This window comes from Schistocerca americana, unplaced genomic scaffold (assembly GCF_021461395.2).
Source record: "Schistocerca americana isolate TAMUIC-IGC-003095 unplaced genomic scaffold, iqSchAmer2.1 HiC_scaffold_57, whole genome shotgun sequence".
NCBI classification, from domain to species: domain Eukaryota; kingdom Metazoa; phylum Arthropoda; class Insecta; order Orthoptera; family Acrididae; genus Schistocerca; species Schistocerca americana.
Genome location: NW_025726313.1, coordinates 830934 through 855933, shown reverse-complemented (window position 1 = coordinate 855933; position 25000 = coordinate 830934).

Here is a 25000-nt window from a genome sequence, read left to right as displayed (position 1 = left end):
AAGTTCAGAAGAACGCCAAATCCCGAAGATTGGCTAAAATTTACAGGCGCGCGAAATTTGGCACGGACTTCAATGCGAGATGCCTTTAATAGGTTCCACAACGAAACATTGTCTCGAAATTTGGTAGAAAATCCGAAGAAATTCTGGTCGTATGTAAAGTACACAAGCGGCAAGACGCAGTCAATACTTCCGCTGCGCAGTGCCGATGGTACTGTTTACGACGACTGTGCCGCTAAAGCGGAGTTACTGAACGCAGTTTTCCGAAATTCCTTCACCAGGGAAGACGAATGGAATATTCCAGAATTTGAAACACGAACAGCTGATAGCATGAGTTTCTTAGAAGTTGATACCTTAGGGGTTGCGAAGCAACTCAAATCGCTTGATACGGGCAAGTCTTCAGGTCCAGATTGTATACCGATTAGGTTCCTTTCAGATTTCGCTGATACAATAGCTCCCTTCTTAGCAATCATATATAACCGCTCGCTCACCGATAGATCTGTACCTACAGAATGGAAAATTGCACAGGTCGCACCAGTGTTTAAGAAGGGTAGTAGGAGTAATCCATCGAACTACAGACCTATATCATTGACATCGGTTTTCAGTAGGGTTTTGGAGCATATACTGTATTCAAACATTATGAATCACCTCGAAGGGAACGATCTATTGATACGTAATCAGCATGGTTTCAGAAAACATCGTTCTTGTGCAACGCATCTAGCTCTTTATTCGCACGAAGTAATGGCCGCTATCGACAGGGGATCTCAAGTTGTTTCCGTATTTCTAGATTTCCGAAAAGCTTTTGACGCGGTTCTTTACAAGCGACTTCTAATCAAGCTGCAGGCCTTTGGGGTATCGTCTCAGTTGTGCGACTGGATTCGTGATTTCCTGTCAGGAAGGTCGCAGTTCGTAGTAATAGACGGCAAATCATCGAGTAAAACTGAAGTGATATCAGGTATCCACAGGGAAGCGTCCTGGGACCTCTGCTGTTCCTGATCTTTATAAATGACCTGGGTGACAATCTGAGCAGTTCTCTTAGGTTGTTCGCAGATGATGCTGTAATTTACCGTCTAGTAAGGTCATCCGAAGACCAGTATCAGTTGCAAAGCGATTTAGAAAAGATTGCTGTATGGTGTGGCAGGTGGCAGTTGACGCTAAATAACGAAAAGTGTGAGGTGATCCACATGAGTTCCAAAAGAAATCTGTTGGAATTCGATTACTCGATAAATAGTACAATTCTCAAGGCTGTCAATTCAACTAAGTACCTGGGTGTTAAAATTACGAACAACTTCAGTTGGAAAGACCACATAGATAATATTGTGGGGAAGGCGAGCCAAAGGTTGCGTTTCATTGGCAGGACACTTAGAAGATGCAACAAGTCCACTAAAGAGACAGCTTACACTACACTCGTTCGTCCTCTGTTAGAATATTGCTGCGCGGTGTGGGGTCCTTACCAGGTGGGATTGACGGAGGACATCGAAAGGGTGCAAAAAAGGGCAGCTCGTTTTTGTATTATCACGTAATAGGGGAGAGAGTGTGGCAGATATGATACGCGAGTTGGGATGGAAGTCATTAAAGCAAAGACGTTTTTCGTCGCGGCGAGATCTATTTACGAAACTTCAGTCACCAACTTTGTCTTCCGAGTGCGAAATATTTTGTTAAGCCCTGCCTACATAGGTAGGAATGGTCATCAAAATAAAATAAGAGAAATCAGAGCTCGAACAGAAAGATTTAGGTGTTCGTTTTTCCCGCGCGCTGTTAGGGAGTGGAATGGTAGAGAGATAGTATGATTGTGGTTCGATGAACCCTTTGCCAAGCACTTAAATGTGAATTGAAGAGTAATCATGTAGATGTAGATGTAGATGTCCCCAATATTCGTAGGAGTACTTTTAAATACCCTGTGTAGAACACTTTTATCAGAACAGTTTCCGATGTTAGGAATCGATCACGTAGATTCTAATCTCTTTAAAGGAACTAGATTAAGTTTTGATTATCTTGATGAGTTCCGTATTTTCGTACAATCCAGAAAGGATGGAATGCCTTGGCGACGTGTTTTGAAAATAAGGATCGTCTGATGGAATTACAATCCACTGACACTGCAAAGACTGCGTCACAAAAGCGGAAGTTTTGTCTACAGCTTTCCCGTATCTACTAAATGGGATCGGTGATATTTGCAGACGCTTCGCTCCCCCCAGCAGCAGTAAAGTGTTGGCCGGTGGGATCGCGTCGCTGGAAATTGGATTACAGAGCAGCAGCGGCGCGGACTGCGGAACGTAATTCTGCGATCTGGAGAAGGCGGCGCCCCTGATAAAGTGTTTTGCGCTCCGAGCCGACGGCAGCCGAGTCGCTAAGGCGGAACGGCCGCTACAGGCGAATCCCTTTCTCCTGCGGAACACCCGTACTACGTCTTCCACGTGGGCAAGAAAAATTCCATCCTGCACAACTGAATGCCTGTTTTGTTTCTAACCTGACATAATTTGCTTATCCATGCTAGCTATCATCAATGGCATATAAAAGGAACTAAATTATTTAACTGTACGTCCACACACAAAAAACTTTTGCATCACCTCGGTAAGGAGAGTTCCGGAACATATACAGAAAATTGGAATAGAGATCAACGTAAACGTCATGTCCGTCCTTTTTATTGCTCATGAAAACCACACATTGCATGTTGTACCACCTTCAGAGGTGGTGGTTCAAAAATGTTCAGATGTGTGTCTGAATTCCTAGGGGACCAAACTGTTGAGGTCATCGGTCTCCAGACTTACACATTACTTAATCTAAATTAAACTATCTTACGCTAACGACAACACACACACCCATGCGGTCCCTCTGGCGGGAAGGACCGCGCAATCCGTGACATGGCGCCTCAAATCGCGCAGCCACTCTGGGAGACTAGGTGGTGGTTCAGATTGCTGTACACACCGGTACGTCTAATACCCACTAGCGCATCCTCTTGCCGGCCAGTGTGGCCAAGCGGTTCTACGCGCTTCAGTCTGGAACCGCGCGATGGCTCCGGTCACAGGTTCGAATCCTGCCTCGGGCATGGATGTGTGTGATATCCTTAGGTTGGTTAGGTTTAAGTAGTTCTGAGTTCTAGGGGGCTGATGACCTCAGATGTTAAGTCCCATAGTGCTCAGAGCCATTTGAACCATTTTTAGCACATCCTCTTGCATTAATGCACGGCTGTATTCGCCGTAGCATAGTATCCACAAGTTCATCATGGCACTGTTGGTCCAGATCGTCCCACTCCTCAACGGCAATTCGACGTAGATCCCTCAGAGTGACTGATGGGTCACGTCGTCCATAAACAGCCCTTTTCCATCTATCCCAGGCATCTTAGATAGGGTTCATGTCCGGAGAACATGCTGGCCCCTCCAGGCGAGCGATGTTGTTATCCTGAAGTAAGTCATTTACAAGATGTGCACGATGGTGGCGCGAATTGTCGTCCATGAAGACGAATGCTTCACCAATATGCTGCCGATGTGGTTGCACTATCGGTCGGAGGATGGCATTTACGTATCGTACAGCCGTTACGGCGCCTTCCGTGACGACCAGCGACGTACGTCGGCCCCACATAATGGCACCCCAGAACAGTAGGGAACCTCCACCTTGCTGCACTCGCTGGACAGTGTGCCTAAGGCATTCAGCCTGACCGTGTTGCCTCCAAACACGTCTCCGACGATTGTCTGGTTAAAGGCATATGCGTCACTCATCGGTGAAGAGAACGTGATGCCAGTCCTGAGCGGTCCATTCGGTATGTTGTTGGGCCCATCTGTACCACACTGCATGGTGTCGTGGTTGCCAAGATTGACCTCGCCATGGACGTCGGGAGTGAAGTTGCGCACAGTTTGAGTCGTAACACGACGTCCTGTGGCTCCACGAAAAGCATTATTGAACACGGTGGCGTTGCTGTCAGGGTTCCTCCGAGCCACAATCCGTAGGTAGCGGTCATCCACTGCAGTAGTAGCCCTCGGGCGGCCTGAGTGAGGAATGTCACCGACAGTTCCTGTCTCTCTCTGTATCCTCTCCATGTCCGAACAACATCGCTTTGGTTCACTCCGAGATGCCTCGACATTTCTCTTGTTGAAAGCCCTTCCTGGCACAAAGTAACAATGCGGTCGCTTTCGAACCGCGGTATTGACCGTCTAGGCATGGTTGAACTACAGACAACACGAGCCGTGCGCCTCCTTCCTGGTGGAATGACTGGAACTGATCGGCTGTCGGACTCCCTCCGTCTAATAGGCGCTGCTCATGCATGGTTTTTTAGATCTTTGGGAGGGTTTAGTGACATATCTGAACAGATGGACTATGTCTGTGATACAATATCCACAGTCAACACCTATCTTCAGCAGTTCTGGGAACTGAGGCCATGCAAACTTTTGTTTGATGTGTATATTCTGTTAGGAGTTATGTAGCGTTTCTCAGACGCACATTTACATGAGCTGTTTACAAATATGTGGTCGTGATTTGCCACCTATTTTCAGTCTTCTACTCTTTTTAGCATATCTACTGGTTCTTCTGTAGGTTGTATACGGATACAGTAAATGTGTCCAATTGACAGTAGGACACATTTATACAGGGTGGTTCCGTGATGATATTACCTCTGGGGGATGACGGAGAATGGTAAATGTATCAGTATGAGATAAGCGACCCTAGTGGTGAAACGACTGAGCCGGAAGTCCGAAGCGAGAAATGCGAGAACCGTGCTGATGTGTCTGACAGTGGACTACTTCTACTGAAATCTCTTTGCTATCCATATTTTGAGAAATGGTAGTGTGGACCAAAATATGTAAAGAAACATGGGCTCTAAAATTCATACCTTAGCAGCTACGAACGCTTGTTCATCTTTGCTACTGCGAAACAACATCCTCTTACTGTACAAGTGCTCATAGCTATGAAGGTGTGCATTTTAAAGCCCATCTTTAATGGACATATTTTTCTTGTTGTGGTGCATAGTATCACCTCTGAAAATTTCCCAGCAACAAAAGCACCAATACGTGTATCACTGTCAGAGGTAGCAGAACGATTTTCTCTTGTAACTTTTTATTTGGTCATTTGCAGACCTGTGTCCTTTACCTCAAATTCCTACATTTTCATTTATCCACCATCACACAGCCATCCTACATACTCCACTGACGATGGGCTCTATGCAGTTATTTCGTGCAGCGTTGCTTGTCTGTTAGCACTGACAACTCTGCACAAACGCCGTTGCTCTCGGTCGCTAAAGTGAAGTCCATCGGCCACCGCGTTTTCCGCGGTGAGAGGTGAAGCCTGGACTCTGGTATCCTCGGCACACTCTTCACACTGTGAGCCACGAACTATTAAATTCCCTAACGATTTTCGAAATGGAATGTCCCGTCCGTCTAGCTCCAACTACCATTCCGCATCCAAAGTCTGTTAATTCGCTTCGTACGGCCATAATCACGTCGGAAACCTTTCCTCATGGATTACCTGAGTACAAATGACGGCTCCGCCAGTGTTCTGCCCTTTTATACGTCCTTTGTGCCATGCTACCACCACCTATATATGTGTCTATCATTACCCCATAACGTTCCTCACCTCAGTGTATTATTTCATTCCTACGCTTCGCCTGTACAAGCGTGGAACTGAATATATTGCCTCGACATTAAGATTTTCTCACACATCACTATCATGTCTCTATAGGGTGATTCCATGATGCCGTCACAAATTTCAGGGATGATGGAGAATGCTAAATGCATCAATCTCAGATAAGTACCGTAGAGCATAAACGACCGTATCGAAAGGTCTAAGTTTCGCTTGAGCCTGGCGCAGCGCTAAAACTAAGGGCCCAAACTTCCAAACCCTCATTGTGAAGTACAGAATTCGCTCTGAATCCTCCAGAACACGCTCTGATAATCTCCCCTGCTGATGCACTAGAAACTGCGCATCTGATTTTATGTCAGAGAGACTGAAAATCCTAAGTCTTCTACTACCACTCCATCCACACAGGCCTCGGAAGACCCAACGCTGTGTCACCCTCAGCCGATAGGCACTGAATGCGGACGTGTAGGGGCACATGGCCAGCACACCGCCCTCTCGGCCGTTGTCAGTTTGCCTGACCGGAGCCGCTACTTGTCAGTCAGTCAGCTCCTCAGCTGGCCACACAGGGGCTGAGTGCACCCCACTTGCCAACCAACAGCACTTGGCAGACGCGGACAGTCAACCACAGAAGTGCTAGCCAAGCTCGACAGCTCGTAACTTCGGCGATCTGACGGGAACCTGTGTTACCATAGTGGCAAGGCCGTTGGAAATACTAATTCTATGATACAGTAATCATGAACTCCATTTAAGTGCACAAGTTTCACTAGGTGCTACATACACAGATGTTGAAAATGACGTCTCGCAAGGTCAATGCAGGCACGGTACCATCACAGAAATTTGTGTTGTACCCGTCGTAAGATACTTGGTGTCATTTGAAGACTGTCGCAAGCAGCGAGATTTGTTGCCAGGAGATCCTCTTCATTCTGGACAGGAGTATCGTACACAGGACTTTTCACATGGCTACACAAGAATAAATTGAGGTGAGAAGAGGTGAACGTACTGGCCACGAAACAGGACCTCCTTCGCCTATCCACGTATCAAGAAATGTCTGATCCAGACGTTCACGAAGCCTCAGTGCAAAGTGAGACCGAACTCCGTCATATTGGAACCACATCTTTCGATAAATAGCAAGTGGGATATGTTCCAGGAATCTGGATAGTATGTCTCTGATAAACAGTGTGTACATTAGTGCATCAAAACGATTCTCGCTTATAACTTTCGAGTCAGTCGTTTCTGGACAAGGATCGCTCACCTTAAAGTGATACATTTACTGTTCTCCATTATCCACGGAAGTTCGTAATATCATCACGACATCATCCTGTGCATTACACAGTACATAATGACAGCCTCTCTAAATCAATGATTAGCGTTGCTGTTTTCGATGTGCAATTCCCTAGGTTCGATTCCCAAAGCCTCCTCGGATTTTTATGAACGGGATATATTCGGCCTTAAGAGGTCTAATGAGGAGCTGCTTAAATAAAAACGCAGTCGCACTGTAAGGGATTGGTAACGTGCTGCTCACATGTTCGACGATCATACATTGCTCCTCGTACTGCCTTGTAGGCACCAGGTAGCCAGTCAGAATAGCGCTAAGGCCTAATCCGAAAGCAGTCTTTAGGCTTACCTTTGTTTTACACATAACCCTCCCTGTTCCCAGTTCAAAATTTGGCCTTACTAACATACTGAAGATCGGCTGAAGGATAATGGGAGTGGCACTGCTGTGAAAATTCGGAGAACCGATGATGTACGCTGACCATCAACCTACGTTTCGCGTAAGGACCACGAAGATAAGATACGAGAAATTAAAGCGCATTGTGAGGCATATAGACGGTCGTTTTTCCCTCGCTGTATTTGCAATAGGAACAGAAAAGGAAATGACTAGTAGCGGTACAGGATACCCTCCACCACACACCATGCGACGGCTTGTATGTAGATGTAGAGTGGAGTAAATAATTGTTTAATTCAGCGAGTGCACCAGTGTATCGGTATCCAGGGTCACCACTTTGAGCGCCTTTGAATGTTCTACTCCTGGTACATGGTACATGGGAGTCAAAGTCAATGTTGTGTTATGTAATTAATAACGTTGTGTCTCAGTGAATGGCACACTGTGATACATGTTTTAATAGGTCTTTAGGAGAGGACATGAATTACCGAATAAAAAATACAGGGTGCCATTTAAAAAAGGCATACCGCTGTTCATATCTTTGTAAAAAACAAAGCTGGAACGAAGGCAGTCATGCTGATTGATGTCCCCCTGACGACTAAAGATCATTTGCTTGAAACATTTTGTAATTTGCATCTGGACAAACAGCTATTTACGGTGGTCAAGATAAATGGGTTACCCTGTATAATTGCGAAAGTGTTGCCGGTGCAGGAACTTTCGTTTATGTCCAATAAGCGTTCGATGGGATTCACGGCAGGCGATCGGGGTGGCCAAACCATTCTCTCAACTGTCAAGAATGTTCTTCAAACTGATCGTGAACAACTGTGGGCTGGTGACATGGCGCATTGTCATCCATAAAAATTCTGTCGTCGTTTGGAAACATGAAGCCCACGAATGGCTGCAAATGGTCTCCGAGTAGCTGAACATAGCCGTTTCCAGTCAATGATCCTTGTAGAGACAACCCACGCCATTATGGAACCACTACCAGCTTGCACAGTGCCTCGTTGACATGTTGGGTGCACGGCTTCGTGAAGTCTGCACTACTCTCGAACCACATCGTCAGCTCTCACCAACTGAAATCGGAATTCACCTGACCAGGACTCTGCCTTCCAGTCGTCTAGCGTCATATGATATTAAAATTAAATCAATACCATCTGCTGCTGATAGGCGTTTATATACATCAACGGGGATAGTTGAAAATGTGGGCCCCGACCAGGACTCGAATTCGAAACTCCTGCTTACATGGCAGACGCCCTATCCATCTGAGCCACCGAGGGCACAGAGGATAGTGCGACTGCCCGAGCAACCGAGGGCACAGAGGATAGTACGACTGCAGGGACTTATCGCCGGCACGCTCCCCGTGAGACCCCGTAACTTCGAGTCCACACACTACATTCGTAGTGTCCCTGCCATTACACCCATTACTCGCGGCAGACAATCCACGCAGTCCCGTAAGAGTTCAGGCGATTCGTGTGCATCCGCACTGAAGAAGGTTAGCCTTAACGATATGAAGATGGCATCTGTTCTTTCGGACACGTCCGAAAGAAGAGATGCCATCTTCATATCGTACCGAAATGGTGGCGAGCCCAGCGCAGGCGCTGCAGGTGATGTCGTGCTGTTAGCAAGGGCAGCCGCGTCGGTCTTCTGTTGTCATAGCCCATTAACGTCAAATTCTGACGCGTTTTCCTAACGGGTACGTTCTTCGTACGTTCTACATTGATTGGTGCGGTTGTATCATGCAGTGCTGCTTGTCTGTTGGTACTCTCGGTCGTTAAGTGAAGGTCGCCGGCCACTTCGTTGTCCACTCTCAGACGTAATGCTCGGTATGCGGTGTCGATACCACGGATTGTTGCGTATTGAATACCCTATATACTTGCGAAATGGAATGTCCCATTTTTCTACCTCGAACTACCATTCCGCGTTCGGCGTCTGTTTTTTCCGGTCCTGCGGTCGTAATCACATCGGGAATCTTTTCAGATGAATCACCTGAGTACAAAGGACAACTCCGCCAACGCACTGCCCTTTTATACCTTCTGTGAGTGATACTGTCGTCATCCGTAAATGTACATATCGCTATCTCATAACTTTTGACGCTTCAGTTTATAAACCAAAACTTCAATAACCCTGAACATTTCGAGGCAAGACGCAAAGTACCGTGTCCAGTCAATATGTACATAGGTGCCGGCCGCTTCAGTACGGAAGCGCGCTGCTGCTACGGTAGCAGGTTCGAATCTTGCCTCGTGCATGGATGTATGTGATGTCCTTAGGTTAGTTAAGTTTAAGTAGTTCTAAGTTCTAGGGGACTGATGACCTCAGACGTTAAGTCCCATAGTGCATAGAGCCATTTGAACCATTTGAAGGACATAGATATATGGGGGTAGTTTGTGTTGTTGCCCCGGGTGATGATTACACGAATATTTTGTCAGGATTTGTAAGTGGTGGGTCCTCGAGGTACGGCAATACGTGAACACCGAGAAGTAAGTTTAAACAGTTTTATTAACAATGGCTGATTATAAAACACGGACGCTACGTGTACCCACCATCACTGTGCCTGACATCCTAATTACGGTCGTATCGAAAGGCTCCGTGGTGAGCTAAGAGAAGAGACGTATCCGTTCCCGAGGCCACGCCAGTTAAAACGGCGCGCTGCGGGCGGCGGCCGGTTGCTCACTCCCTGCGTCGCACTGCGGTCGGACGCACGTGTACTGACCGAGCAGACTGTCAGCATTCCACATAGGCCGGCTGGCGAGCGCGTGTTACGTACCGTACAACTGCGTGCAATCCGTAGACCCTCACATAGGCTTATAAAAGTTGCATCACAAACGGTACAATACAAATTCGCATTAGTTCAGCACTTAAGATAAAAATTATCATTCTCATTAATTCGTAAATCGCCCAGGTCGTTCTTACTTGACATTTCTCCTATTCAGCAGCACATTCTTAACAACGTGTGAAATTCAAAATTCGAAACAAGGAAGTCCAAAAGTGTTTAAGAATGGCCCTTAGATATATGGGACTTAACTTTTGAGGTCGTCTGTCCCCTAGACCTCAGAATTACTTAAACCTAACTAACCTAAGGACATCGCACATAACCATGCCCGAGGCAGGATTCGAATATACGATCGTAGCGGTCGCGCGGTTCCAGACTGTAGCGCCTAGAACCGCTCGGCCACTCCGGCCGGCTCCAAAAGTGTTCTAATGCAAGTAGTGCGAGCTGACTTGTATATAGTCGATCGAACTAACTCACTCCTCAGAAAGGGCACACTTACATTTACATACCGGTGTCGTAACATCGAATTTCATATATCAGAACCTACTAGGCAACGGGAAGGTTTTTAAGCCCTCCGCCACACACCATTGGGTGGCTTGCGGAGTATAAATGTAGATGTAGAAGAAAAAGTACTGTGTTCCAGTATGATGCAAACCATCAAGACATCAGCTGTAAATTTACAATGCGTCGCATCTATTCATTACGTTGCATCAACCACGAATAATACACGGCTGCATCTTAGCATCTCTTGAAGGCTTTATTCGTTGATACTGTGTGTTATTAGCTGACACTTATTTGTAACAAATTGTATCAATGCAGTTGTGTTTTTGGTAGATTCTTAATGTGCCGTTATCTTAAACAGCCGTAGTGTATTTTCATAATTCGAAGGTTACATAAATTCTTTAACCATCAATATGACGTTTCCCGCATTTTCTTACAGCAGCTGACGACGGGTTTTCAAAAGATTTTTAATTTGGTCGTGCTTATAAACAGCATATACACATATGGGCCTCAACTGGTATCCAATATGGCGTCTCCTGGCCGTGTGCTGAACAGAGATGGCGTCGAGTGACGTAGGAGGCGTTCTTCCATCTCACCGGTCTGCGTTCAAACGCACTTTCAGAATATCAGACGTCCTAAATATCGCTCTGCATGTTCTGAAAGACTTGCCAACGTGCTGTTTCCTATGACATTAGAACTCGTTACGCTCAACGCTGGTGTTCGAATGCACGGTCCGTATGCCGACGGCTTTGGGGAGGGGGAGTTAGGACGTCTAACGGGCCGATTTGGGGCACCACAGCACGTTTTAATTTCCACTGTCTACACTTTCACAAATAAATTCATAAAATTTTCTCAGCATGACCAGGAGGGATCAGGATTCACACTCACAGCAATGGAAGTTCAAAAACATAACAAAACAAATTTTTGCACAGCCTACAAACCATACTTACAGATGTATGAAACACTAGATTTAATTTAATTTGCGAAAAAATGAATGACCTATTACATTTTGAACTTCGTGTTTAGAAAAAGCCCAATTTTTATTGTTAATTATCTCAATTTTACCACAGTTTTAAGGAGACATGGAATCGGATTTTGGGTTAAAAATCGATTTTAGTTTTATTGACGATTTGTATTACACCAAGTTTCCTCCTTAAAATGATGTATCATATGTAGCTCTAATAGATTTATAACTGTTTTATTTTTATGGATTTGTGAGATTGGGTATTGAACTTTAGTTCTACACATCTCTCATGGCTGATCATAAATTTTTTGGCACTACATTTATGTGACATGAATTCAAATATCCCGCTTTCCAGCGACTCTTTATACACTCTTTGTTCGAAAATGTTTGCCTCTGGTTTCCTCAAGTTACTCTTTGACTCTTTGACGGAATTTTTTGTAAACAGTGTGCTACATGAAAGTTGTTATTGTCGAGTTATTTCGTATTTAGTGCTTCATATTTCGCAGTGAAAATGCCTAGAGCTAGAGCAAAAGTGTTTAAAAAGCGTGTGAACTGGCAAAAGAAAAGAAATGATGTTTCATTAGCAAAGCAAAGCAGTTCTTCATCATCACTGTTGGAAAATGTGAGTCCACTTACTACTGATTTGCCGAACGAACTTACTCCAAATGAAAACAGTGCTTCTCATAAAAAGCTAAGAGATTTGGAAGAGAAATATAATGTAATTGGTAAAGGGAAAGAAGTTTTTGAACTGATTGATACGAGTATATTGTGCGAAGCTCTTGAAAACAGTGTGTACTGCAAAAAAGGTCAAGGAAACGTTTATCTGAAAGTAGAATCCCATGTTGGCCTAGCTGCCCAGTCTAATTTAATATGCAGTGTTTGTAAGTACAGCTGTAAGTTCCCAAGTTCTGTTTCAGTAACTGTAAATAACGGATACACGGAAACTGAACATTATAGTGTAAATATTAGGTTAGTTTATGGATTGCGAGCGATTGGTAAGGGCAAAGCAGCTGGTGATATGCTATGTGGTGTTCTACATCTTCCAAGTGTACCTCCAAACTTTGATGCTTACAACTATGTACTAGGATCTGCAGTTGAAGATGTAGCAAAGAAGTCAATGCAGGTAGCTGTGGATGAAGCAGTGAGAGAAAATGATAGCAGTAGTGACCTCACAGTAGCTTTTGATGGCACGTGGCAAAAAAGAAGTCACATCTCCAACAATGGTGTTGCAACAGCAACTAGTGTTGACACTGGCAAGGTTATTGATGTTACAATAATGTCTAAATACTGTAGATGCATGACAGGCTGAAAAATGAACACAGTGATGACTGTGTTGCTAATTGTTATGGTAGTAGTGGTGGAATGGAGGTTGCTGGGGTGAAAAAAAATTTTCATCGCTCTTCAGAGTGGTATAACGTCCGCTCTGTCAAGTATCTGGGCGATGGTTACTCTAAAGCATTCAAAGAAGTTTTGGAACGCAAACCATATGAGAACAATGTAAGAATAAGCAAACTTGAATGTGTAGGACATGCAGAAGAGAATGGGTGCCAGGCTGAGAAGGTTAAAATCAGGTATGAAAGGGAAAAAAACTAGTTGATGGGAAAATCTTGCATGGCAAAGGAAGATTGACTGATTACATAATTGACCACATTCAGAATTTCTATGGCCTTGCAATCAGGCAAAATACAGGCAATCTTGAAGAAATGAGGAAAGCTATATGGGCTTTGTATTTCCACACCGCATCCACACATGAGGACCCAGAACATGGTTTGTGCTCCATAGGTGAAAAGAGCTGGTGTAAATACAATAGGGGACTAACTACTGGAAAGAAATACATTTAACACCACAGTCTACCATTAGCCATAATGGAAGAAATAAAGCCCATTTTCAGAGATCTGGCTGACAGAAGTATTCTGATGAAATATCTTCACGGAAAAACGCAGAACCCCAACGAGTGCTTGAGTAGTGTGATATGGCATCGTCTCCTAAAAACAGTGTTTGTCAGAATTAATACACTACATTTTGGTGTGTATGATTCTGTGGAAACCTTCAATCTTGGGAATATAACAAAATACCAGGTCCTTCAAAAGTTGGGTTTGTGTGTTGGTTCCCGTACAGTACGTGCTATGTTGACTTTAGATCAGCACAGACTAAGGCATGCTGGCAATATAACCAAGACATTAGTGAGAAGAGCAAGACAGGTACAGAGGGGTGCCAAAAGAAGACTTGAAGTTATAAAGACTGTGAAGGGGGTATTAACTATGGATTAAGAATGTTTTAATCTTCTTTCTCTGTTCCCGTAAGTTTGCTTTTTACTTCTTCTAGGAACATTATCTCAGCTACTGGTGCACCTAGAAGTCTGAAATTCTTATGACAGTACTTGGGTTCCCTTTACACACTTAAACAACGATTTTTTAATTATTTTCTTTACAAAAGACTTAAGGGTGATAATCTAGTAAAAATGATGGAAAAAATTTACGTAAAAATAAATGTAAAATATCTCTGTAATAAATACTTTGACAATAAACTGTTGTTTCAGTATTGTTATAACATATCAATGCACATAAAGTAAAAATTTTATCTCTCTGTCTCCAGTAGTTTGTGAGAAAATGTTCCCTATAGTAGGCATATTTTAACATTGCGGGGATAGGCGATTCCGTATCCCCTTAATATATTTTGAAAATTCTAGAGTTTCATACACCTGTTGTATGGTTTGTATTCTGTGCAAAATTTATCGAAGAATCTCTCTTACTTACGAAGAAAAGTGTACCTATAGCAACAAATGCAGGCAATAGTAAGTGAAAAAATGATGGAATTTCACATGTAAAAATTATTTTGTTATGTTTTTGAACTTCCACTGCCTTGAGTGTGAATCCTGAATCCTTCCTGGTCATGCTGACAAACTTTTATGAATTTGTTTGTAAAAGTATAGACAGTGGACATTAAAATGTTCTGTGGTGCCTCTCCTGCTCCAAGTCGGCTCGTTTGGCGTCCTACACCCTTAAGGGAAGTGCATAAGCGAAGCACAGACGAACGGGAAACCATTCTAGAAAATGGCTCTGAGCACCATGGGACTTAACTTCTGAGGTCATCACTCCCCTAGAACTTAGAACTACTTAAACCTAACTAACCTAAGGACATTACAAACATCCATTCGAACCTGCGACCGTAGCGGTCTCTCGGTTCCAGACTGTAGCGCCGAGAACCGCTCGGCCACTCAGGCCGGCACCATTCTAGAGGCGGTATTGTCTGCAAATGAGAACATCCACTGAAACAAACGGTTCTGACCATTTATGAAAAGCGTTCGAAGAACGGTGAAACCCACGAGTAGGCGATACGATGATCGAAGTCCATGCGTAACTTATCACGTGCATTTATCTGATTTAAAAATGTTTGCAGTAAACTAAGGTTAGCTGTCCTCGAGTTTTCTACTCTCACGAAATATTTGCACGCTTTCCAAAAACCAAAATTTCATCTCTGGTGTGAGACACCACCTTTAGACGAAATTATAGTCAACCTAGAAATAAAAAGTAAGTGTATTTGCCAAATTAATGAGACGCCACCCAGTTGCCACGTAAGCGGTTCAACTACGTCACGCTATTGGAAGGCCTGACGCTTTCCATAAAGTTTTTTGGTGAGGTCCTTTTGAGTTGTATTTCACCATACACAGAATTAATTAAAATTAATAGATAAAAGATCTGAAGGGAGGGAACACATTTATGTAATACTACGCGTAATTGCCAGAAAGTGTTTTCTCATTTACGTGTAGCGTATTGTGCCTAAAAACCTCTCCAGTGTACTGTATGTATTTTTACCTGTGCTTAATGTCCCGTTTATAAGCGATACGTATGAAAAGTGGTGTTAAGTTGATCGTAAGAAAAGATGCACGAAATTTAATAATATTGATATTTGCTTCATATTTTTATATCAAAATATATTGCGAATAGTCAGTAGTAAAGAACGTAATACCTGATACAAAAGTTTTACTGCACGAACAGAGAAAATGTACACCCAAACATTTCTGCATTCATTGTTTTGAGGCCGGTGTGAGCGAGAAAAATTTCCAGAAGGTTAGAAATTACGTGTACAGTTTCTCGTAGTCGCTAGGTGCTCTCTTCCTCAAATTCTAGATGAATAGAGCCTGGGTAACTTGCACGCCATCAGGGGGTACAAAGAGGGAGCCTCCTAGAAGATTGTGAGCCTGAAGATTTCACCGTCTAATCCTTCTAACACCAGATCAAGTTAAAGTCCAAAACCAAATTAACATCAAGATGCAACGGCCTTCATCAAGACCACCCCTTGTGACGATGTCGATAAATATTGATGGATTCTCTAGTCATAAGAGTGTTTTATTAGCAGACATGCGCTGTACGCATAAATGCGACGTATTGTTGGTGCAGGAAACACACCGGAGAGCCACCAGCCACAGACCTAAAATAGTAGGAATGGATTTGGCCATTGAAAGACCTCACGACAAGTATGGGAGTGCGATTTTTATCAGACCCGGGCTCAACGTAACAGCAGCCGCAATGACAGAAGTAAATAACATTGAAGTACTTACCATTCGCGCCCAGAAGTTCTCTGTGACGTCTGTGTAAAAACCACCAGATGTGGACTTTGTTTTCCATGAACCAAACAATTTTACATATTACCATATTAATTTTGTCATGAGCGTTTTCAGCTGCCATGGTGAAGCATGGAGATATAATGAGACTGATGAGAATGGTGTACAGCTTGAATCCTGGGCTGACACTAATGACCTACAACTCATTCATGACCCAAAACAGCCAGCATCGTTCAACAGCAGAAGATAGAGAATGGGATATAATCCTGACAACATCTTTGTGAGTAGGAAGTTGGCAGCACAGTGCATGAAGCTTGTTGAAGAACCTATCCCAAGTACACAACACAGACCCGTCATTCGTGTTGTGAATGCCATGATTAAACCAGAGGAGGTGCCTTTCCGAAGACGCTTTAATTTAAAAAAGGCAGACTGGCAGAAATTTAAAGAGCAATTGGACGAAGAGATTGAGAAAATCCCCCCTCGACCAGATGAGTATGGTAGATTTATCGATCTTGTGAAAGGGATCTCAAGGAAAAACATCCCAAGGGGTTGCCGTACCCAGTACATCCAGGAGTTGACCGGCAGCAGCAAGGTCTTACTTGACAGGTACCAAAAGCTGTTCACTCAGAACCCCTTCAGCGAAAATACGATGGAGGCTGGGGAGGAACTAATGCAGGCTATTGCTGAGGATAAGAGATCACGGTGTTGCAAACTAGTCGAGAATGAAACAAAACGGCAGACGTGCATGGAAATTACTGAAAAACTTAAGTGGGGACCCAACTGACCACCAGCAGAAGAACAACGGGGTAACAGCAAATCAGATTGCTAGCTAACTTCTGAAGAATGGGAAAACCAAAGGGAAAAGAGAAAGGGAAAGAGCGCTTGAAGAACTGGCTCAATACTACGAGGCCAATCACCTCAAGCCAAACCCTGACAAAACCCAAGTATGTGCTTTCCATCTGCGCAATAGAGATGCTGGAGTTGAGCTCGACGTTACACGGCAAGGTAAGAAGCTAAAGCACTGTCCAAGACCTAAATACCTTGGGGTTGTACTTGACAGAACGCTTTCCTTCAAGCAGCGTTGCCAAAACACGAAGGCTTAAGTCTGCTCCAGGAATAGCATCATCCGCAGGCTGACAAACCATGAATGGGGAGCTCAAGCATCAGTACTGAGAACATCAGCACTTGCTCTGTGTGTTTCTGCAGCAGACTATGCAGCGCCAGTGTGAGAAGCATCTGCACATGCTAAACAGGTTGATGTAAGTGTAAATGAGACAATGCGAATTGTTACAGGCTGTCTCAGACCCACACCAACGGGTAATTTGTACCTACTTGCTGGAATTGCCCCATCCAAGATCAGAAGGCAGGTGGCAGCAGACCCTGAGAGAACAAAGAAAGAAACAGATTCTCGACACCCACTGAATGGGCACGTCGCTCAGGCTCGGAGGCTTAAAGTCTTGAAATAGCTTTATTGCAAGAACCAAGATCCTTGACGGTTCACAGGAAGATAATAGTGTCTGTGAATGGGAGAATGAACAAATCGCACTGCAGATAATACCAAAAGAGCAAATGGCACCTGGAAACAAACTTCCTTATACAGTGTGGAGAACACTAAACAGGCTGAGGGCTGGTGTACCCAGTTGCAAAACTAATCTGTGCAAGTGGGGACTGCTGACTAACGACGACGACGTTCTCTGTGGATGCGGAGAGGTGCAAGACGAGGCACATCTGCTCATGTGCCGACTACTGCCGGAGCCCTGCAGTTTTAGTGACCTGCTACAAGCCAACGACAAAGCCGTAGCGGTGGCTAACTGTTGGAAAAATAAAATTTGATCTGGACACGGATAAGAAAGAAAAGAAAGACGCCATCAGTTACGCTACCTCTAGACGTATATACAGTTTATAACTTTAATCCTTGTCTTACCTGTGTATCAATCTTTGACTAAGAAATTCTTTCTTAATGAGCAGATTTTTGACAGCGTTTTGAGTATTTAATGTAGGTGAATAAGATACATTTTTCGTCCCTGCAAGCCATCAGATTCCGACAATCATCTCATATTTTGAGGCCGCAGTCACGTACTAATGGTTCAAATTGCTCTGAGCACTATGGGACTTAACATCTATGGTCATCAGTCCCATAGAACTTAGAACTACTTAAACCTAACTAACCTAAGGACATCACACAAGGTAATAATATTTGGACGATATTTCCGCCATATGACGGTAATATGAAATAAAGAAGTTTTTACAATCATGATTTCGGCCTTAGTCAATTATCAAGAACAGAAATGTTGGGTATAATTAGACGCCGCGCTGGATTAGCCGAGTGGTCTAGGGCGCTGCAGTCATGGCCTGTGCGGCTGGTCCCGGTGGAGGTTCGAGTCCTCCCTCCTGCATGGGTGTGTGTGTTTGTCCTTAGGATAATTTAGGTTAAGTAGTGTGTAAGGTTAGGGACTGATGACCTTAGCAGTTAAGTCCCACAAAATTTCACACACATTTGAACATTTTTATAATTAGACTTTGTTAAGGAAGTTATCGTCAAGCTGCGCTGAACTGGGTGTCCCAGTGTGTAGATAAGCACAAAACCATGGAAATGTATCATTTTGTACTTACCTGCAAGCTGGGACACCCAGTTCAATGCAGCTTGACGATAGTTTCACTTATCAAAGTCTAATTATACCCAACATTTCTCTTCTTGATAATGGACTAAGGCCGAAATCATGACAGTAATATCTGTATATACGAGGGAAAGTCAATTATTATCAGTAAAGTAGTCATAATATTTTATTGTAATCAAATAGGAAACTCACAAGAACATCATTTTTCGACGTAGTCTCCTTGCGTTTCAACGCACTTGGTCCATCATCGTACAAGCTTCCTGATGTCCTCATAAAAGAAGGTTCTCGGTTGAGCTGCGGGCCAGTAATGCACCGCTTCTTTCACTACTTCGTCCGAGGCAAATCGACGGCCCCTTAATGCCTGTTTCAGTGGACCAAACAAGTGATAGTCAGAAGGGGCGAGATCGGGACTAAACCAGTACTTCAAAGTTGAGTTTCTGGAGCGTTTCAGCAGTGTGGGCAGCGGTATGCGGACGGGTATTGTCGTGCAACAGCAGAACGCCTTTTGACAGCAATACTCGGCGTTAGCTTCGAATTGCAGGCTTTAGGATGGCAGTAAGCATCTCACTGTAACGTACACTGTTTATTGTTGTGCCCCTTTCCCCGTAACGTTCCAGTACTGGACCTTGTGCGTCCCAAAAATCCGTAAGCATCAGTTTTCCTGCGGACGGTTGGGTCTTGAACTCTTTCTTGCACAGCGAATTTGAATGTTTCCATTCCATACTCTGCCGTTTATTCTCCAGCTCGTAATGATGGACCCATGTCTCGTCACCAGTAATTATCCCGTCTAAGAAGTTGTCCCCATAGCAATCCAAATGTTTTTTGCAGATGTCCAAGCTCGTTTGTTTATACAACTGTGTGAGTTGTTTTGGGAGCAATCTTGCACAAACTTTATGAAACCCAAGTAGGCAGAACCATGACTAATTTTTAGACGATGTGCCATTTCGTCAATAGTTATTCGTCTGTTTGAGAGAATTAATTGACTTGAACGGTCAATGGTTTCTTCATTTGTGGCGTAAGCCTTGTGCGAATATTTCGGGATTTTTCAATCCATTCGTAGACACTCCTTGTGGCAAAACACTGTTGCCGTACTGTACCGGAAGTCTTCGATTAATTTCGGCCCCTGATACGCATTCCGACCAAAAAAAAAAAAAAAAAAAAAAAAAAAAACGGATCACTGAACGTTGCTCTTCTTTGGTGCAAATAGGGGCGAGATCGGGACTATATGGAGGATGCGTTCATTGTCTTTAGAAATTCAACCCGTGAGGGGGTGAAATAAGGCATGAAATTCTCTGTGGAAACATTTCATTAAGCAAGCATTTTTGTAGCTACATCTATGAAAATTCGTTTTGACTTCTTTGTCAAAATAAAAAATAGACAGCGGAGCAGCGATGATTAACAGCACGGCAGCGATAACGAAACTAACCTAGCAGCTTCAAAATTACAAAGATATGACAACAAATAAACAAAGCATGCGCCATCAACGTAAAACGACAGCACTACCAAAATGAACAAAAGTATAACTAAACTGCGGATAATAACTGACTTGCCCTCGTAAAAGGCAGCGTCCTGACTGACTGACTGACTCATCATCGTCCAGCCCGAACCGCTAAGTATAGAAACTTCACATTTGGAGAACGTGTGGATTTTATACTGTAGGCGTCGTTTAAGAAGGGATATTCCGAAATTCCAACCCTAAGGGGGCGAAACAGGGATGATGGGTTTTCTTATAGAAATGTCGCTATTAAGGCAATTTTGAAGTTAGACCCACGAAAATTGATACTTGGTTTCTCGGCTAGAAATAAACAAGTACGTGTTTCAGCATTTTTGGAAATTTAATGCTATGGGGGTGAAATAGAGGGTGAAAGCTTTCTTTGAAAATATGTCATTATTAAACAAGTGCTGAAGTATTTCTAAAGCTACATCTACGAACATTGGTATTTGACTTCTCGGTTATAAATTTAAAAGATAGGTGTTTCAGTGTCTTTGGAAATTCAACCCGTAAGGGGTGAAATGAGGGCTGAAATTCTCTGTAAAATCATTTCATTATGCAAGCATTTTTGTAGCTATGAAAATTCGTTTTTGACTTCTTTGTCAAAAATAAGAAAAAAAATACATACGTTATTGTTCTTGGAAAATCAATCCTTATGGGGGTGGAATGGGGGATGAAACTTTCTATGGAAATATTTCACTGTGCAAGCATAAAAATTTGTATTTGGCTTCTGTGATAGAATAAAACATACGCTTGTCACAGTTTTTTGGAAGTTAAGCCCTTAAGGAGATGAAATACGCTCACACTGATTCACTGACTCACGATGGCCCAGCCCACACCGTTAAGGATAGAAACTAGAAGTTTGGAGAGGGTGTGCACCTGATACTGCCGGTATCGTTTAAGAAGGGGTCGGAAATTCCACTGCTAAGGGGGTACAGTAGGGGATGAAAGGCTTTTTGAAAGTATATCGGTGTTAAGAGCAAAATGGTATTTGGTTTCTCAGTCAGAAACAAAAAACTAAATGTTTCAGCATTTTTGGAAATTCAACTACTAACGGGTTAAAATAGTGAGTCAAAGTTTTTTGAAAATAAATAGTTACGAAAGAACTAGTAAAGGATATTTTAGACTACATCTATGACAATTCGTATTTGACTACTCGGTTAGAAATTTAAAAAAAAAATGTTTCGGTGTTTCTGGAAATTCAACCCCCAAAGGGAGTGCAATAAGAGATAAAAACTTCCAAGAAAATATTATTTCAATATATTAAACAAATTTTAAAGCTAAATTCATGAAACTTGTATTTCACTTCTCGCTTGGATATTAAGGAAACTTGTTAGTGGATGAAAGTTGCTATAGGAAAACCTCCACAAGAAGGCAAAAGGCGTGTTTAACAAAAACTTTGGACTCTAGCTACCAGAATCGCTTTTTGGTCAGAAGTACATTCGGGAAAGACCATGCTGATACGGCCTTATTTAGCTTGAATAGCTTAGAAGATGTTGCAATTTGTGAACAACATAAAAGTTCGAATAATGGAAAAAAAAAAATCTCTACAGGCCATACAATCTACGCGAGCGAAGCAGTGAGGGCTAAGCTAGTACAGAATAAAGAAGTTTGTACAGTTAGATGGCGGAAATATCACTGAAACAGTTGTATTCCCATTAGTAGGTAATATACACTCCTGGAAATTGAAATAAGAACACCGTGAATTCATTGTCCCAGGAAGGGGAAACTTTATTGACACATTCCTGGGGTCAGATACATCACATGATCACACTGACAGAACCACAGGCACATAGACACAGGCAACAGAGCATGCACAATGTCGGCACTAGTACAGTGTATATCCACCTTTCGCAGCAATGCAGGCTGCTATTCTCCCATGGAGACGATCGTAGAGATGCTGGATGTAGTCCTGTGGAACGGCTTGCCATGCCATTTCCACCTGGCGCCTCAGTTGGACCAGCGTTCGTGCTGGACGTGCAGACCGCGTGAGACGACGCTTCATCCAGTCCCAAACATCCTCAATGGGGGACAGATCCGGAGATCTTGCTGGCGAGGGTAGTTGACGTACACCTTCTAGAGCACGTTGGGTGGCACGGGATACATGCGGATGTGCATTGTCCTGTTGGAACAGCAAGTTCCCTTGCCGGTCTAGGAATGGTAGAACGATGGGTTCGATGACGGTTTGGATGTACCGTGCACTATTCAGTGTCCCCTCGACGATCACCAGTGGTGTACGGCCAGTGTAGGAGATCGCTCCCCACACCATGATGCCGGGTGTTGGCCCTGTGTGCCTCGGTCGTATGCAGTCCTGATTGTGGCGCTCACCTGCACGGCGCCAAACACGCATACGACCATCATTGGCACCAAGGCAGAAGCGACTCTCATCGCTGAAGACGACACGTCTCCATTCATCCCTCCATTCACGCCTGTCGCGACACCATTGGAGGCGGGCTGCACGATGTTGGGGCGTGAGCGGAAGACGGCCTAACGGTGTGCGGGACCATAGCCCAGCTTCATGGAGACGGTTGCGAATGGTCCTCGCCGATACCCCAGGAGCAACAGTGTCCCTAATTTGCTGGGAAGTGGCGGTGCGGTCCCCTACGGCACTGCGTAGGATCCTACGGTCTTGGCGTGCATCCGTGCGTCGCTGCGGTCCGGTCCCAGGTCGACGGGCACGTGCACCTTCCGCCGACCACTGGCGACGACATCGATGTACTGTGGAGACCTCACGCCCCACGTGTTGAGCAATTCGGCGATACGTCCACCCGGCCTCCCGCATGCCCACTATACGCCCTCGCTCAAAGTCCGTCAACTGCACATACGGTTCACGTCCACGCTGTCGCGGCATGCTACCAGTGTTAAAGACTGCGATGGAGCTCCGTATGTCACGGCAAACTGGCTGACACTGACGGCGGCGGTGCACAAATGCTGCGCAGCTAGCGCCATTCGACGGCCAACACCGTGGTTCCTGGTGTGTCCGCTGTGCCGTGCGTGTGATGATTGCTTGTACAGCCCTCTCGCAGTGTCCGGAGCAAGTATGGTGGGTCTGACACACAGGTATCAATGTGTTCTTTTTTCCATTTCCAGGAGTGTAGATTGCTTTCAGTATTGGGCTACTTATATTGAAGGATACCGCTCTTAGAGCAGTTTCGCCAAAGACACGGAACTCGTTTGACGGAGGAAGTTCAAAAAATGTCCGACAGATGGCGCTTCATCTGATCAGAACAGCAATAATTAGCGTAACAAAGTGAGGCAAAGCAAAGATGATGTTCTTTACAGGAAATGCTCAATATGTCCATCATCATTCCTCAACAATAGCTGTAGTCGAGGAATAATGTTGTAAACAGCACTGTAAAGCATGTTCGGAGTTATGGTGAGGCATTGGCGTCGGATGTTGTCTTTCAGCATCCCTAGAGATGTCGGTCGATCACGATACACTTGCGACTTCAGGTAACCCCAAAGCCAATAATCGCACGGACTGAGGTCTGGGGACCTGGGAGGCCAAGCATGACGAAAGTGGTGGCTGAGCACACGATCATCACCAAACGACGCATGCAAGAGACCTTTCGCGCATCTAGCAATATGGGGTGGAGCGCCATCCTGCATAAACGTCGTACGCTCCAGCAGGTGTTTATCAGCCAGGCTGGGGATGATGCGTACTTCTCACCCATCCCGGTAGCAATTACAAAACCACAATCACGCATTTCCTAGAAGAAAAAAGGCCCGATACCGGTAAATGTGGTAAATCCAACCCATACTGTGACTTTCTCGTCGTGCAATGGTGTTTCCACGACAGCCCAAATTCTGTAGTTAAGGGCGTTGACAGACCCTCGGAGCGTGAAATGAGCTTCGTCGGTCCACAACACGTTACCCAACCAATCATCAACTTCCGCCATCTTTTGAAACGCCCACACCGAAAATGCCCTCCGCTTCACTAAATCGCCAGGTAACAGTTCATGATGGGGATGGGTTTTGTACGAATAGCATCGGAGGGTACGCCTAAGTGCCAGCCAAACAGTAGTGTATGGAATGCCGGTGCGACGTGCGACTACACGAGCGCTGACTTCCCCGTGCATAGACGAACCCGCTACAGTCTCCATTTCTTCCTGAACTGTCTCAGCAGCATTACGCCTTGTGCTCGGTCGACCACTACGGGGTCTACCGTCCAAACAACCCGTGGCTTCGAACTTGCAAATCATTCTCGCCACAGCTGCATTTGTCAACGGACCTTTACCCGTTCGAATCCCCTTCCTGTGGCGATAGCATCGTAACCCTGAACATTCCCCATTCTGACAATACAGCTTCACTAATAGCCCCTATGCTGTTCATTTTTGGAACATAACCTACGACCAGCTTAGAGACAGAAGTGATGACACTTTCTGCAGGACGGACCATCATTTTGCAGGACAATGCTCAAGCATGTACAGTGCAAGCTGTTACTGATTTGTTTGACTGATGGTGCTGCTAAGTGCTATACCACCTACTGCACTCCCCTGACTTAAGCCCTCGTGAGTTCAACTCGATTTCTAAACTGAAGGAAACACTTTACCGCATTTGCTTCCGAACTGCTACAAATTCGTTGGGCAATAGACCGGGTCGCTCGAACTGTCAACACAGCTGGCACTGCTAAGAGTATCCTACTACTTTCACGTCGCTGGCAACGGATTATACACAATGCTGGTGACTACTTTGAAGGTCAGTGAGCCGCGCGGGATTAGCCGAGCGGTCTTAGGCGCTGAAGTCATGGACTGTGCGGCTGGTCTCAGCGGAGATTCGAGTCCTCCCTCGGGCATGGGTGTGTGTGTTTCTCCTTAGGATAATTTAAATTAAGTAGTGTGTACGCTTAGGGACTGATGATCTTAG